Source organism: Aulonocara sp. 'chitande type north' Nkhata Bay, linkage group LG10, assembly GCF_057382095.1.
Source record: "Aulonocara sp. 'chitande type north' Nkhata Bay isolate Kocher_YH1m ecotype deep benthic linkage group LG10, A_spYH_male_GT1.1, whole genome shotgun sequence".
Taxonomy (NCBI): domain Eukaryota; kingdom Metazoa; phylum Chordata; class Actinopteri; order Cichliformes; family Cichlidae; genus Aulonocara; species Aulonocara sp. 'chitande type north' Nkhata Bay.
Genome location: NC_141353.1, coordinates 6,037,389 through 6,049,677, shown reverse-complemented (window position 1 = coordinate 6,049,677; position 12,289 = coordinate 6,037,389). Strand labels below are relative to the sequence as shown.

Genomic DNA, 12,289 nt, shown 5'->3' with positions numbered 1-12,289 from the left:
TAGGGTGTAGGACTGAGATAAACTACCATATCTTCATTTCACTGTCAATGATGAGAAGCAGAAAGAACCTTTGACTGAAAACATACAGGTGTTGACAGATGATTATGGCGCTTCCTTAGTGAAAAAGGATTATTTGCCACATCACAGAACATCTAGAAGTGGTGAGACTTCTGCAAGATATTTGATTTGTCTAAACGGCTCACAAATACCTGTCAGTCACAACAACTGAGTGAAATCGCAGGTGGGCTAGAATGTGGTGAGACAGCTGGTGACACATTTCAGAACACATTGAGGGTTTGCACTCTGTTAGTTTGTGGATAATGAAAAGGGGGGGAAAACTATCCTTTTCAGCATCTACACGCAGCTGTTTTTAGATAATTATATAGTAAGATTATAGTCTGCTGGGAGAACTGGACATCAGAGGAGCTCAGTTCACAGTGTGACATAAAGAATTCTACAAAAATGCAATAATTTAAAAGACAAGAAGATGAAATGTAATAACATTTCTCCTTTTTTTTCTAGTCAATATCTGCCACCCAGATTTAGCATGCTGTGTACCTTTCTCAGGTGTTACATTATACTGCAGCACACCCAACATTTTTAAAAACATTTTCTCCTTCATATTTTTGAGGTCATTGTTACTTTTACCACTGCGGTCTACAGTTCTGATCCTGGGAGGAATCTCAGTATTCTCATTCTCAGAGATCAGAAAGAGAAGAATGTGGGACATGTGACTTTGATTCACTTTCACAACTAAGACTTGCCTTTGTTTGGCCTATTTTCTTGTACAAGGATTTTGCTCAGTGCTAAATTTGGTTGAAAAATTATTTTAAGCTGTCATGTGGCCATTTATTTAGGGATTATATTTACAGGTCCTGAAATCACAAAAAAACATAACCTGTAATGATAATGATACTGCATTTCTCTCTCTCATTCATAAGCTTTCTGCATGTTCCAATGGAAAGAAAAAACAAATGCAGGAACAAAAAGTGTACATGTGACGTGAATCTTTATTACACGTTCTGCTATTGTTTCGTCATTGTAAGTCAATGATGAGGCACATACTTGTGTTACTGTCGGGATCCTATCCTTTGTTTTGAGTTTTATGTTTTGTTTAATGTTGTATTCTTTACTTAGTTGTTCTTTGTTCTTTAGAGTTTAATATTAGCTACCTTTAGCTCCTGTTTTGTTTTCCATGACTTTATTTTGACCTGAGATTGTGCTTTCTTAATTTGTAATAATAGTTAACAAGAAAAAACCTTTAAGTGGATTAATGATAAGTCTCCATTTATTACATTAATTGCCCCCCCCGTTTCATTACTTTCTGTTTTATTTTGCTAGTCTCTTGTTTCATGTGTGTTGAATATAAATTTGCTTTTCTGATTTTATAATCATTTTTAGACAAAGTCAAGTTCTGTAAAACAAGTATCTGTTAAGCTGTTTACTTACCTATCTAGAACTGGTTTTAAATATCACTCTGTGTCTGAACTGGGGTTTTTTTGTTGCTTTTTATCCTTTCTTTTTCTCTTAGCTGTTTCATCAAAACATTAAAACTTAATCAAAAGATAATAGCAATCACAGCAACTATAGATAAAAATCAGAAGTCAATATACATCTATCCATTCTCTGTTGCTTATCCTTTTTCAGGGTCAGATGTAGACAGAATGCCATCTTCTTTACTTCAACCGTCATCTCCTTCATTGAAATCAAAATATGCAAAAAAACCCAAAAACTAATTTACTCCCCAGATTAGACATGTGACTCTCCCATCTCCAGACAGGTGACAACAACAGCAGCTCATTATAAGCTTGCATTATGCCAACTAATGTGAGGTTTCTGGAAACCTAAGTCATGAGGTCATGAGGTGCATGAATACCTATGGGGCATGAGTCTGAGTCTAACAATGTTAGATCCACTTGAAATAAACTTTCATTAAGATTGGCTAACAGAGACTAACGCAGGTAAAATTTCAAATAATAACAATAAGAATACAAATAAATAATGATAATTTAACAAAATACTAAATTATAAACCATCTTATTCTCCCATGTATTGAAGGTGACGTTATGATAAGTCAGTTAACTCACACAATTGGCATTTTTGTCAGCTTTCCTTCATGCCTTCAAAGAGATAACATTTTATTAATAATGAAAACAAAGCACAGTTTTACCACTGATCTACTGTACAGTGCTCTTCCTCTCACACCACTGATTTATCTGCAGCAGCTGTGCTACTTTTATTTTTTATTACTCATTTATGGTCTGTGTGTCAGCTGCAGGGGAGGGGTGGAATGGCAGGTTCAGGGGGCAGTGCCAGGGGAGGCTGGTCAGGACACATCTGGCAGTAATTGTGTGATTTTGCCTCTTCTATTTCAGTAGACACCAGGACCTATGTGCTGAGCTGTAAGCAGGAATCAGGAGCCTGGCTTAAAAGCCAGAAAGCGTCAGGCTACAAGAATTATCGCTTGCGTGTGCACTGAGTGTAAAGAGTCGAATCACTTTGGGTGACTTTGGGTCCTTCATCCTCCACCCTCTTTATATTTTTCTGATAGTAGGTTATACTTCATTTGTAAAGTCAGCCACTCAGTTATATTAGCGTGATTGGTCAGATATTGTCAATGCCACCCCTTACATATGAAAAACCCTGGGTTAACTGAGAAATTTGTTCTACTACCAGTCCTGACCACTTACCTGCTGCACTGAACCAGAGTTAGCGTAAGGCTAATTTCCATCTGAAGTCTGTTGCGTGCATAAAATAGCAAAAATGTTTGAGAAAAAGTAAATTGCAAAGCGAACAAACAATATCAATACACTCATAAGCGCGACACAAGGAAAAAACAGACATCAGTTTATATTAGTCTGAGTCTTTCGCCAAATATTTCAGTCTGTTTTTAAAGCTGGTCAAAGAGCTGGAGTTCTTAATGGCATCAGGCAGGGCATTCCATTGAGCTGAAGCTTTCAGTGAGAATGAGTGCCAAAAAGGTACAGTATCATCTTTAGTTAAAGATATCCTTTTAGATTTTATAGATTCTCCTGGGTAAAAGTTAATCAAATGAAGTGGCAGGAGGTATGACAGACAATTTAAAATCTTAAACAACAAATATGCATTGGAAAATAATTATAAATTTGATACTTGCATTAACACTGTCACCTGGATTAGGAATATTTCTAATTTCTAATTACTGATTAGTTCCTTTAACACTATCCCTAACCCTAAGTGTCAGGGATAAAATTCAGTATAAAATATCAGATATATGTCAGGAGTAGTGTCGTGGATGAGAGAAGGAGGACCCAAATGCTGGACTCACAGGTAGGTAGGTGAAGGTGGGCGTTTATTGCCGATGGAGTGAACAAACAGAACCGAGGTAGGAAATGGCTGGCTGGACGGCTGACTGAATGAACAAAAGACTAACTGGATGGCTGGCTGACTGAACGCAGGCGGAAACGACAACATAACATCACACGAACATCAATGACACAACAAGGGCTGAAGGGAAGAGAGGGCTTAAATACATAGACTGATGAGGATGATAATGAGAGACCGGTGAGTACACCGCTGAAAATAATCTGGCTAATGACACGAGACGAGCTGACACAGGAAAAGCAGGAAGTGAGAACATGGAAGTGGCAAAATAAACTGAACATGAACAAAACTGAAAACACTGGGTCACCGACCCAGGAACTCTGACAATATAAAATGTTTTCATGTCTAAAGATTAATACACATCATACACATAATACACATTTATTTTATACTAAATTTGGGTTTTCAGTTTAGTTTCAGTTAGTTTTAGGATTTATGAAATACATAGGAGCTTTTACCGTACAATACTCTGAAGACAGTTGAATCATAGTCAAGTTCAAATTTGAACTATATAAATTGAAAGATTTTCTTTAAAATATAAAATATTGTTCTGTTTTTTTATTTTATCATATTATTCTCATTTATTAAATAAATTTTTCACACTTTAGTTTTTAGCTCAGTTTTAGTTGACTAGAATAACCTTGATTAACACTAAGCCATTTCAAATCATTCATATTTGTACATTTGTGTAGTACTGAAAGACACATTTAATATCAGTCCAGTTGAAGATTATAATTTTATGTAGTAACTTCTCTTCCCTCACTCCCTTCGACAGACAGATTTGCACAAAGGTTTAACAAGACACAGACCTCAATCAGACAGTGGGCCAACATCAGTAATGAAAGCTGCACCAAGAGTGTGATGTTTAAAGTACAGTATTCATTTATTCAGTCCCTCTTTTCTTTCCTTTAATCTGCTTTGAGCTAAGATATATTTCACATTTCAGACATTTCAAAATTTGGCATATTTGTATTCTTTGTGATAACAAAGCAGCAATCAGTACAACAATACAGCAAGCTCTCATGAGGTTTTTGTTTGCTTGTTGTTGTTAAATGTCACAGTCTTTCTGTAAAACCTTAATGTATGAATATGTATTTTACTATAAATCAAAACACAAAACTCGTATATTGTCCTTTAATAAATACATGATATTCTGCACCTACAGTGTATTTTAAGGTTTAATCTTTTTTGTGCCATGTTTAATATATATAAAATATTACTAAATGTTATTTCTGTACTAAATCAATGTTTCAGTATTGAAACATTTGTGGTATAGGTTATAGTATGGGATTGTCATGATGCTTGAATTTCAAACTAAATACCAACACCCAGGAAAGTCCTTAATACCCTACACCTTTTTTGATACCATAAGTAAAATTTTGAGAAGTAATGGCGAACAAGTAATTTGAAAAAATAAGTTGCTAATTTTTTTTAATAAACTTTCCCAATTCTAAGGAATAAATAACAAAAACAACAAAATATATATTTAAGACTTAGAGTTTAGGGTTTTTGTTTCTTGAGATCATTTCATTAAAGATCTTAAACGTTACAAATAATGACATAGTACAACAGCACAATATCTGACAAATGTAAATACTTTAATTGTTGTACAAGAAGAGCCTTGTGAAAAAGTTAAAAAATAATCTTTGGATAGTATGTGGTATTAGTAAAAAAAAGAAAAAAGAGTGCTCACTATGAAACAACTGACTGCATTTTAAAAGTAACCTGTGAACTGGCTACAACCCAGTTAGAAAAACATTTTAACAAATCATTTTAGAGTAGAGAAGTTCTCATCTTGTCCACATCTGCAGCCTCTCTCTTATCCAGCATTCATACTGCTCTTCCTCAATCTGCAGCTCTTCACCTCCTCAGCTCTGCTCCTCACCCTGAGACTCGCTACTATGATCTGAACTTTTGGATATAATTCTGGACTTTCTACTCAGTTCGGCTACAGTTCAGCTTTACTACACTGTACAGGCAGCATCCTGCCCAGTTCTCCACATGTTCCTAATCTGCTCTGTGACGGCTCAACATTCCATTCATGACCCATAATTATTCATCTTTTATCTAACTACAGACAGTTACCGTGGCTATCGGGTGATTGCTAATAATTTAAGAGCTAATATCAATTTGTGTACCAGTCAAATTTAAATTTACGATCACTATTAAATATTAAATATTCAGTGTTGTAAATTCTTCCTAAACTGTTGTTCGCTGGTATGAACATTAACTATTTCAACTATTTCTGAGGGGGTTTGTGTAGGGAGGAGCTGTGTGCCTGCCAGCAGTGCAGCTCTGTCAAGTGTGTGTGTGCGAGTGAATGAGGCCAAGACGGCACTGTGTAAATAAATACTGTTGCAAATGACTATTTATTTTTATAATAATTTTTAGCTTCTAGTTATATTAAGTATTAATTTTTTTGACAACCCAATTGTATTAGCCTACCCACTGAAAGTTAAAACTGTGACATTTTAACATCTAACTGGTATATTTCTTTTTTTGTTCATGTAATGTTTAAAGATTATTACCCTGGATAGGAATACTTCCTGCATTTTAAAGCATTAGATCACAGTTTGGATTAGATAGAAGAAAGATCAATGCATGGCATATGAATATCGCATAGAAAGCAGTAGGATGTGGCATGGTACACCTTTTCATTGGTGTACCATGCCACATCCTAATGCCTCCCTAGTAGGATCGCATAGACAAAAAAGAAAAAGAAAAAAACAATAGCAGAGCAGAGACTCGCTAATCCCCCTCTGTATGGATCCTTCAAAGAGAGGTAGAAAATAAGCAAAGCAATGCTAAGCAATGTGATGATGAGATTATTTTTAAAAATATATATATATTTCAGATTAGACTAGTTCATATCGTAAAAAAGAAGTATCACAAACAATCTTGTAAGTCTTGTAAGTCTGAGGAAAATTCTAAGTGTATCCTGAAAAGCCTCCTGCAGGTTTTTCATCATGGCTTTACTGTAATAATACCACAAATGAGCTGTATCCAAAGGGGTACAATAGGCTTCACTTTGCTTACCAGATCCAATACTTTGTCTGCTAAAGACAAAGATTCCATCCAATCTCACTTCTGATCCTCCTTAGTTGTAGCAATCACAACAACACTCTTTTTAGAACTCTTTTAACCTCCTAGGACCTGGCATCCACATATGTGGACATCACATTTTGGGATGTCTAGACCAAAATACAAAATTTTACTCTACAGGGGCCTGATAATCACTTATGAGGACATTATACTGCAAATGTTCTATTGAAATTTAAAACAAATGTCCTCATATGTCAATCTTGTTTTTGTCAGAGCTGCCATGAAAGAGTTCAGGTCTTAGGAGGTTAAACAAAATATCATACTGAGCACAATAACTAGCACAAACTCCAAGTAATTGCTACTATCCTGGACTGTAGTGGACTAAAAGACCAAATCATCAGGGTGCATTAAATGATTAACAAGAAGGTTACCCACCATACAACCAGTCCTTAATCATTTAACTTGACTGAAATATCATCAAGATACAAAATGAAGAAAACAGGGAACAATATTCCACATCGACTCATTAGATACAGAAAAAGTTTTTGATACATCCTTACCGCACTCAACTTGCATAGTTTGATGTGAGTACAAAAAGTATATCATTATAATTAGATATAAAGAGACCCCTTTGCTTTACAATTTGATCAACAACTTCTGATGGTTGACTGTGTCAAATACTTTGGAAGCATCTAAAAGCACATCAAAACTGATGTGCTTTTAGATGCTTTTACAGTTTCCTTCCAGGAATATATACATAGATCACTATTATACTCACTTTTAAAACCAACTGATTATAAGTTGTTATTATGCACTTCTCTAGGTCAGCCACCAACAGACACCAAATACAACAGGGTAACGAGTAGGGATGGGTATCGTTTAGGTTTTATCCGATACCGGTGCCAAACCGGTACTTTTGAAACGGTGCCGGTGCTCAAACGGTGCTCAAACCGGTGCTCAAACCGGTGCTTAAAGAATGGAGAACAAAAAATTGGTCCAAAAACCTCTCATGTTCAGCTGTTTTTTGTAAAAAGATAACAATGTTAGCCTTTTCTGCAGCTATGGGGCATATATGATATCACTCTTGGCTGGAAGCAGTGCTTAAACAATGGAAAAAACACAAACTTTGTCCTAAACCTCTCATGTTTAACTGTTTTCCACTTTTTCTTTGGTCATTTTAGCCTTCTTGGCCAGTGTGCAGGGATTATCTGCCATCAAACAAGAAGACAGCCGCATGTAACTATGATGATGTTTGCTAGTTCACCTTACATGCATTAATGTAATAACGTGGTTAGCCTACTCAACGTAAATTACACACGAACAACATTAAGCTACTCACGCAGAGAAGAACGGCTGCTGCTGCCATCATCATCCGTCATCATTTCTGCTACACTGGCAGGGCTAGGGGTCAGTACTCTACTCTTCGTGTTTTTGGGGGATGTTGCATAACAGGCAACCCACCCGCAGTAGATGTGCTCGGTGTGAGGTCTCGCAGCAAGCTATCAAATACGGCGCATTTCTGGGCTTTTAAAAAAAACGCTATGCGTCGCCAGGTGTTTCATCGGATTTGAGGTGTTACCTCCTTTGACAGTATCACAGTATCAGCTTAAAGCACTTGTTGCAGGCTGCTGAGTTTGCATATTTTGCTGTGAAGTACAGCCAGACTTTTGACCACTTCGCCTTGGACATTTTTAATCTGTAGCTCTGCTCTAAAAGAACGTACGTACCTGGGCCCGCCTACTATCCTCGGAAACGTAAAATGATTGGCTAGAAGTGTATCACAGCTCAGGAAAAAAAAGCACCGAAATGTGTGCTGCTTTTCGGTCTGGTTTTTACCGTTTATGTCAGAACACCGGTACCCATCCCTAGTAATGAGGGAATGGGGACCAGGAGAGAAACACATCTGGGATTAATCACACATAGGCTGTATCCCAATTCAGGGTCTGCAGCCTTAAAGGCCGCATTTTAAGGCCGATTACGTCACAGCGACGCGACGAAGGCTGTCCCAATTTGAAGGCTGCTCGAAATGTGGCCCTCAAATGCGTCCTTCATTTCCCTGAATTTTAAGGACGTGGCGGTGTAGACTTCGTGGCCCACCATATCCCAGAATGCATAGCGCGGCAGTGGGTGTGGATAATTTTGCCGAAAAAGAACGGCGGATGAGGGGCGCCCAAAGAGTAAACTTTAAGTAAGTACTGAATATTATGTCACTTATTTATTTGCAAATGTTTAATAACGAAGAACATTAAAACATTACTGTTGGCCACATGTCGGCAAAGTTATGTGACATTAGTGACATTTGTACTAACTTGGTTTTAAAGCCTTTATTTTAAAATATACGCCGTTCAATAGCTGACCTTAATCTTACAGAGAATGATCAAAGCTCATGTAGAAACAAACAAACAAATGAACAAATGATTTTCTCCTTCATTTCTGTTAAACAAAGCTGTATGAAACGTTTCTAGCTGTTAGTATCATGGTTGCTAGGCAACCTGGGCAGCGCAACGGGGGCTAGACCGTCCCATTTCACAAGCCTCGCACTTCCAGCCTTAGCTGTCTTAAGTACGTGGCCCTTGAGGATCGTTTAGACTGCGTACTTTAAGGCTGCAGACCCTGAATTGGGATACAGCCACAGACACACGAGAATGGAAGGAAGCAAAACAGAATATACTAACACAAGATGAGGAACTATCAAAGTAAAACAGGAAACATATGATACATGCTGAGACAGGAAAAGAACATACATGAAAACACAGAGGCACAGCAGCAAAACCTAAGAACTAGAACTCAGGGGAAAAAAAAAAAAACATATATATATATATATATATATATATATATATATATATATATTAGGGGTGCAACGATATTCGTATCGATATTGAACCGTTCGATACAGTGCTTTCGGTTCGGTACGCATATGTATCGAACAATACAACATTTGTAATTTATTTTATCAACTTTCCTTCTGACGATGCTGTCTGTGTTGAGCGCTCAGTGAATCTGCGTTCGACTACTCCGCCTAGGCTGCACTGTCGAGCGCAGATCCACTGAGCGCTCAACACAGACAGCATAGTCAGAAGGAAGAGCGCAGGGCAAGCTAGCAAGACAGAAGTTAAGCTCTCCTTGCAACATTCAGATCTGGCGTTTGGAATTATTTTGGTTTTCATGTGACGTATGACCCTGAAGGTAAGCGAGTCATGGACTAAAGTAAAACAGTATGTTGGATGTGCCATGCAATGCTCAATTACATTGGTGGGAACTAGTGTGTTAGCGCAGTTAGCTCGTTAACGTGTTGGCCGTCTAGCCCCATGCACGGGGCGATTGGCGGTAGCTCGTTAACGGAGATTTGCCGTGTTGTGGCGTTAAGGTCATTTCAACGAGATCAACCTGAAAGCACTAGTGGGAACACAACGAATATGACTGCACATTTACGCCGACATCATCCTAGTGCAAAGACAAAAACAACAAGCATGCTACTAACTTTAGCCGAGTCATTTAGACAGCTGTTAGCACATGATTCTCCTTATGCTGCTGAGAATATAGCCCAGAAGAAGCGGATAGTATAGCTTTTATTTTGGAAAGAGCCATTTCTCTGTAATAAACTCTCTTTTCCAAAGATGAGTGATTCCTCAATCAGATACAGGGCTTGCAATATCGCTAGCCCGACGTCCAGGGGCTAGCGATTTTTTTCAGTCGGGCTACCAAAATCTATCTCTTCCCTGCCCGTCCGGCTATTGTAGGAAGGAAAAATATATGTCAATGCTTTTGCATTCTTTCAGAAATGTAGCTGGGTAATTATGTCATTGGCATTGGTGAGCCACTGTCAATATGTGACATATTGTAATCGCGTTTGAATTTGCGCTTGTTTTTTTGCTTTCACTTTGCAATCGTGCGAACTGTGTATAGAGAGCGACAGCACTGATCTGTGAGTGATGATAATTTGTGCACCAATTCCTCTGACATCGTCTTATTAATCGTTAGCTTACTATGCAAACATGACAAGTGAAATCTCCCGCAGCTTAAACATGTGAGAGGTTGATCGCGCAGAGAATCGCTGAGCTTATGTGAGTGTGTGTGTAAAAGCAACACGATATATATTTTAGTTCTGCTCAGCCAAATAAGACAGGTCAGGGTGAAGAAGTGACCGCCAAAGAAAAGCTTACCACAAAACGGAGAAGTTATGACAAATCAGACTATAAGGCAAAAAGAAAGTGCAGCTTTATGGTTTCATGGACAAAAGAATTTCTGTGGCTGCAATATGACGAGCTAAATAACCAGGGCTGCACATAAGTGGTCCGCAGGTGCGCATTCGCTGTCAAAATAAAAAACACGCACAAGGGTTAGGGTTAAATTTAAAAACTGTACTTTTGAGTTGGTTGTCTGTCCCTATGTGTTAGCCCTGCGACAGACTGGCGACCTGTCCAGGGTGTACCCCGCCTTTCGCCCTATGACAGCTGGGATAGGCTCCAGCGCCCCCTGCGACCCTGAAAAGGATAAGCGGAAGCGAATGGATGGATGGATATATATTTATAATTTTAATAAATGACAAATTAAAAAGGCATGAACATTTTTTTTGTATCGAAAAAATATCGAACCGTGACACCAAAGTATCGAACCGAACCGAACCGTGAATTTTGTGTATCGTTGCACCCCTAATATATATATATATATATATGTGTGTGTGTGTGTGTGTGTGTGTGTGTGTGACAGAAAAAAACACAAACACACCGAGGTCAAAAAGTTGTCAAAAAATTGAGCTGCCACAAGAAAATGGGAATAAATTGTAAATTAATTCTAAATTCCAAGTTAGACCCAGAGGCTGAGATTGTTTGGAAATGGTTTTATACAGTTTGGCTTTTATCTAAATGTCATGTAGTCTCCCAAAATTTGCTTTCAGAGTTGTTTTGGTTTCAAATACATACAAAGGAGCAAAGGAGTTTTGTTATGTGGTTTAGAATATGTCACATCGCTTCACACATGTCTTAGCTTGCACAAAGAAATACTGGGATCTTTAACTCAGTTGACATCACACTAACATGTGTGACGGAGACAGAATAACTACCAGAGGCTGATATATAAAACTGCTCTGTGCTCACAGATGTCAATTCGGCTGGGTCAGAGATAGCCAGATTTATCAGTGATACAGCTGTCCGTCATCCCATGCAATCAGTTTTTCTTATCTTTCATCAATCTGAATTACTACTGACATCTGATAACTTGAAGCAAATCCCACCCCCAGGGCTCTTGGTTGTGCCATACTTTTCATTTCACAATAACTGGGAGAAAGAGACTGTGGCCACGATCTATTCTGCAGGCGGATTCATCGACTGCAGGATAGCCATGACCATGATATGTAAGTCAGTCTCTTCATCATGTTGCATCTTGAATTGTAAACCTGATCCAGCATGGAGCTATGTCTCTTTCCATCCCTGGCCCAGGTTGCTGAAAAACTGCAGTGTTACTAAGAATATTCAAAGTGAGGCTAGCTGCACCTTGAAGTCTTGAACCTAAATGAGTGACAAGTGCAACTCCACAGGTGGTAATGGAAAAAATAAAATAAACTCTCTAACACTAAATGCAGATGACTGATTATTTTGAAATTAATTGGGAGTCTGTGCTTTTTTGTCTTACTTTTACTTTTTTGTGCCATTTGATGTCTAACGTCTTCTTTATATTTTTAACCAGGTACTATTTTCATAAAGAAACGACAGATGCTGCAAGTGTCCTAATACTTTACTTATATCTCAACTCTGAAGTCACAAACTACACACAATTAGGACACTGAAAACACCTCAATTATTTTTTTTCAACTTGAGACATTGTTAGATCTAACGGATCAAAGATTTTAAACTATACTAAGATTGATATGTAATACTGTCATTTC

The 12,289-nt window shown here is 37.8% G+C and overlaps 1 protein-coding gene across 2 annotated transcripts in view; it reads right to left on the bottom strand.

The window, feature by feature from the left end:
- Positions 1-12,289, bottom strand: part of opcml (opioid binding protein/cell adhesion molecule-like) — a 442,688-nt gene that overhangs the window by 200,707 nt on the left and 229,692 nt on the right. The window lies entirely within an intron of this gene.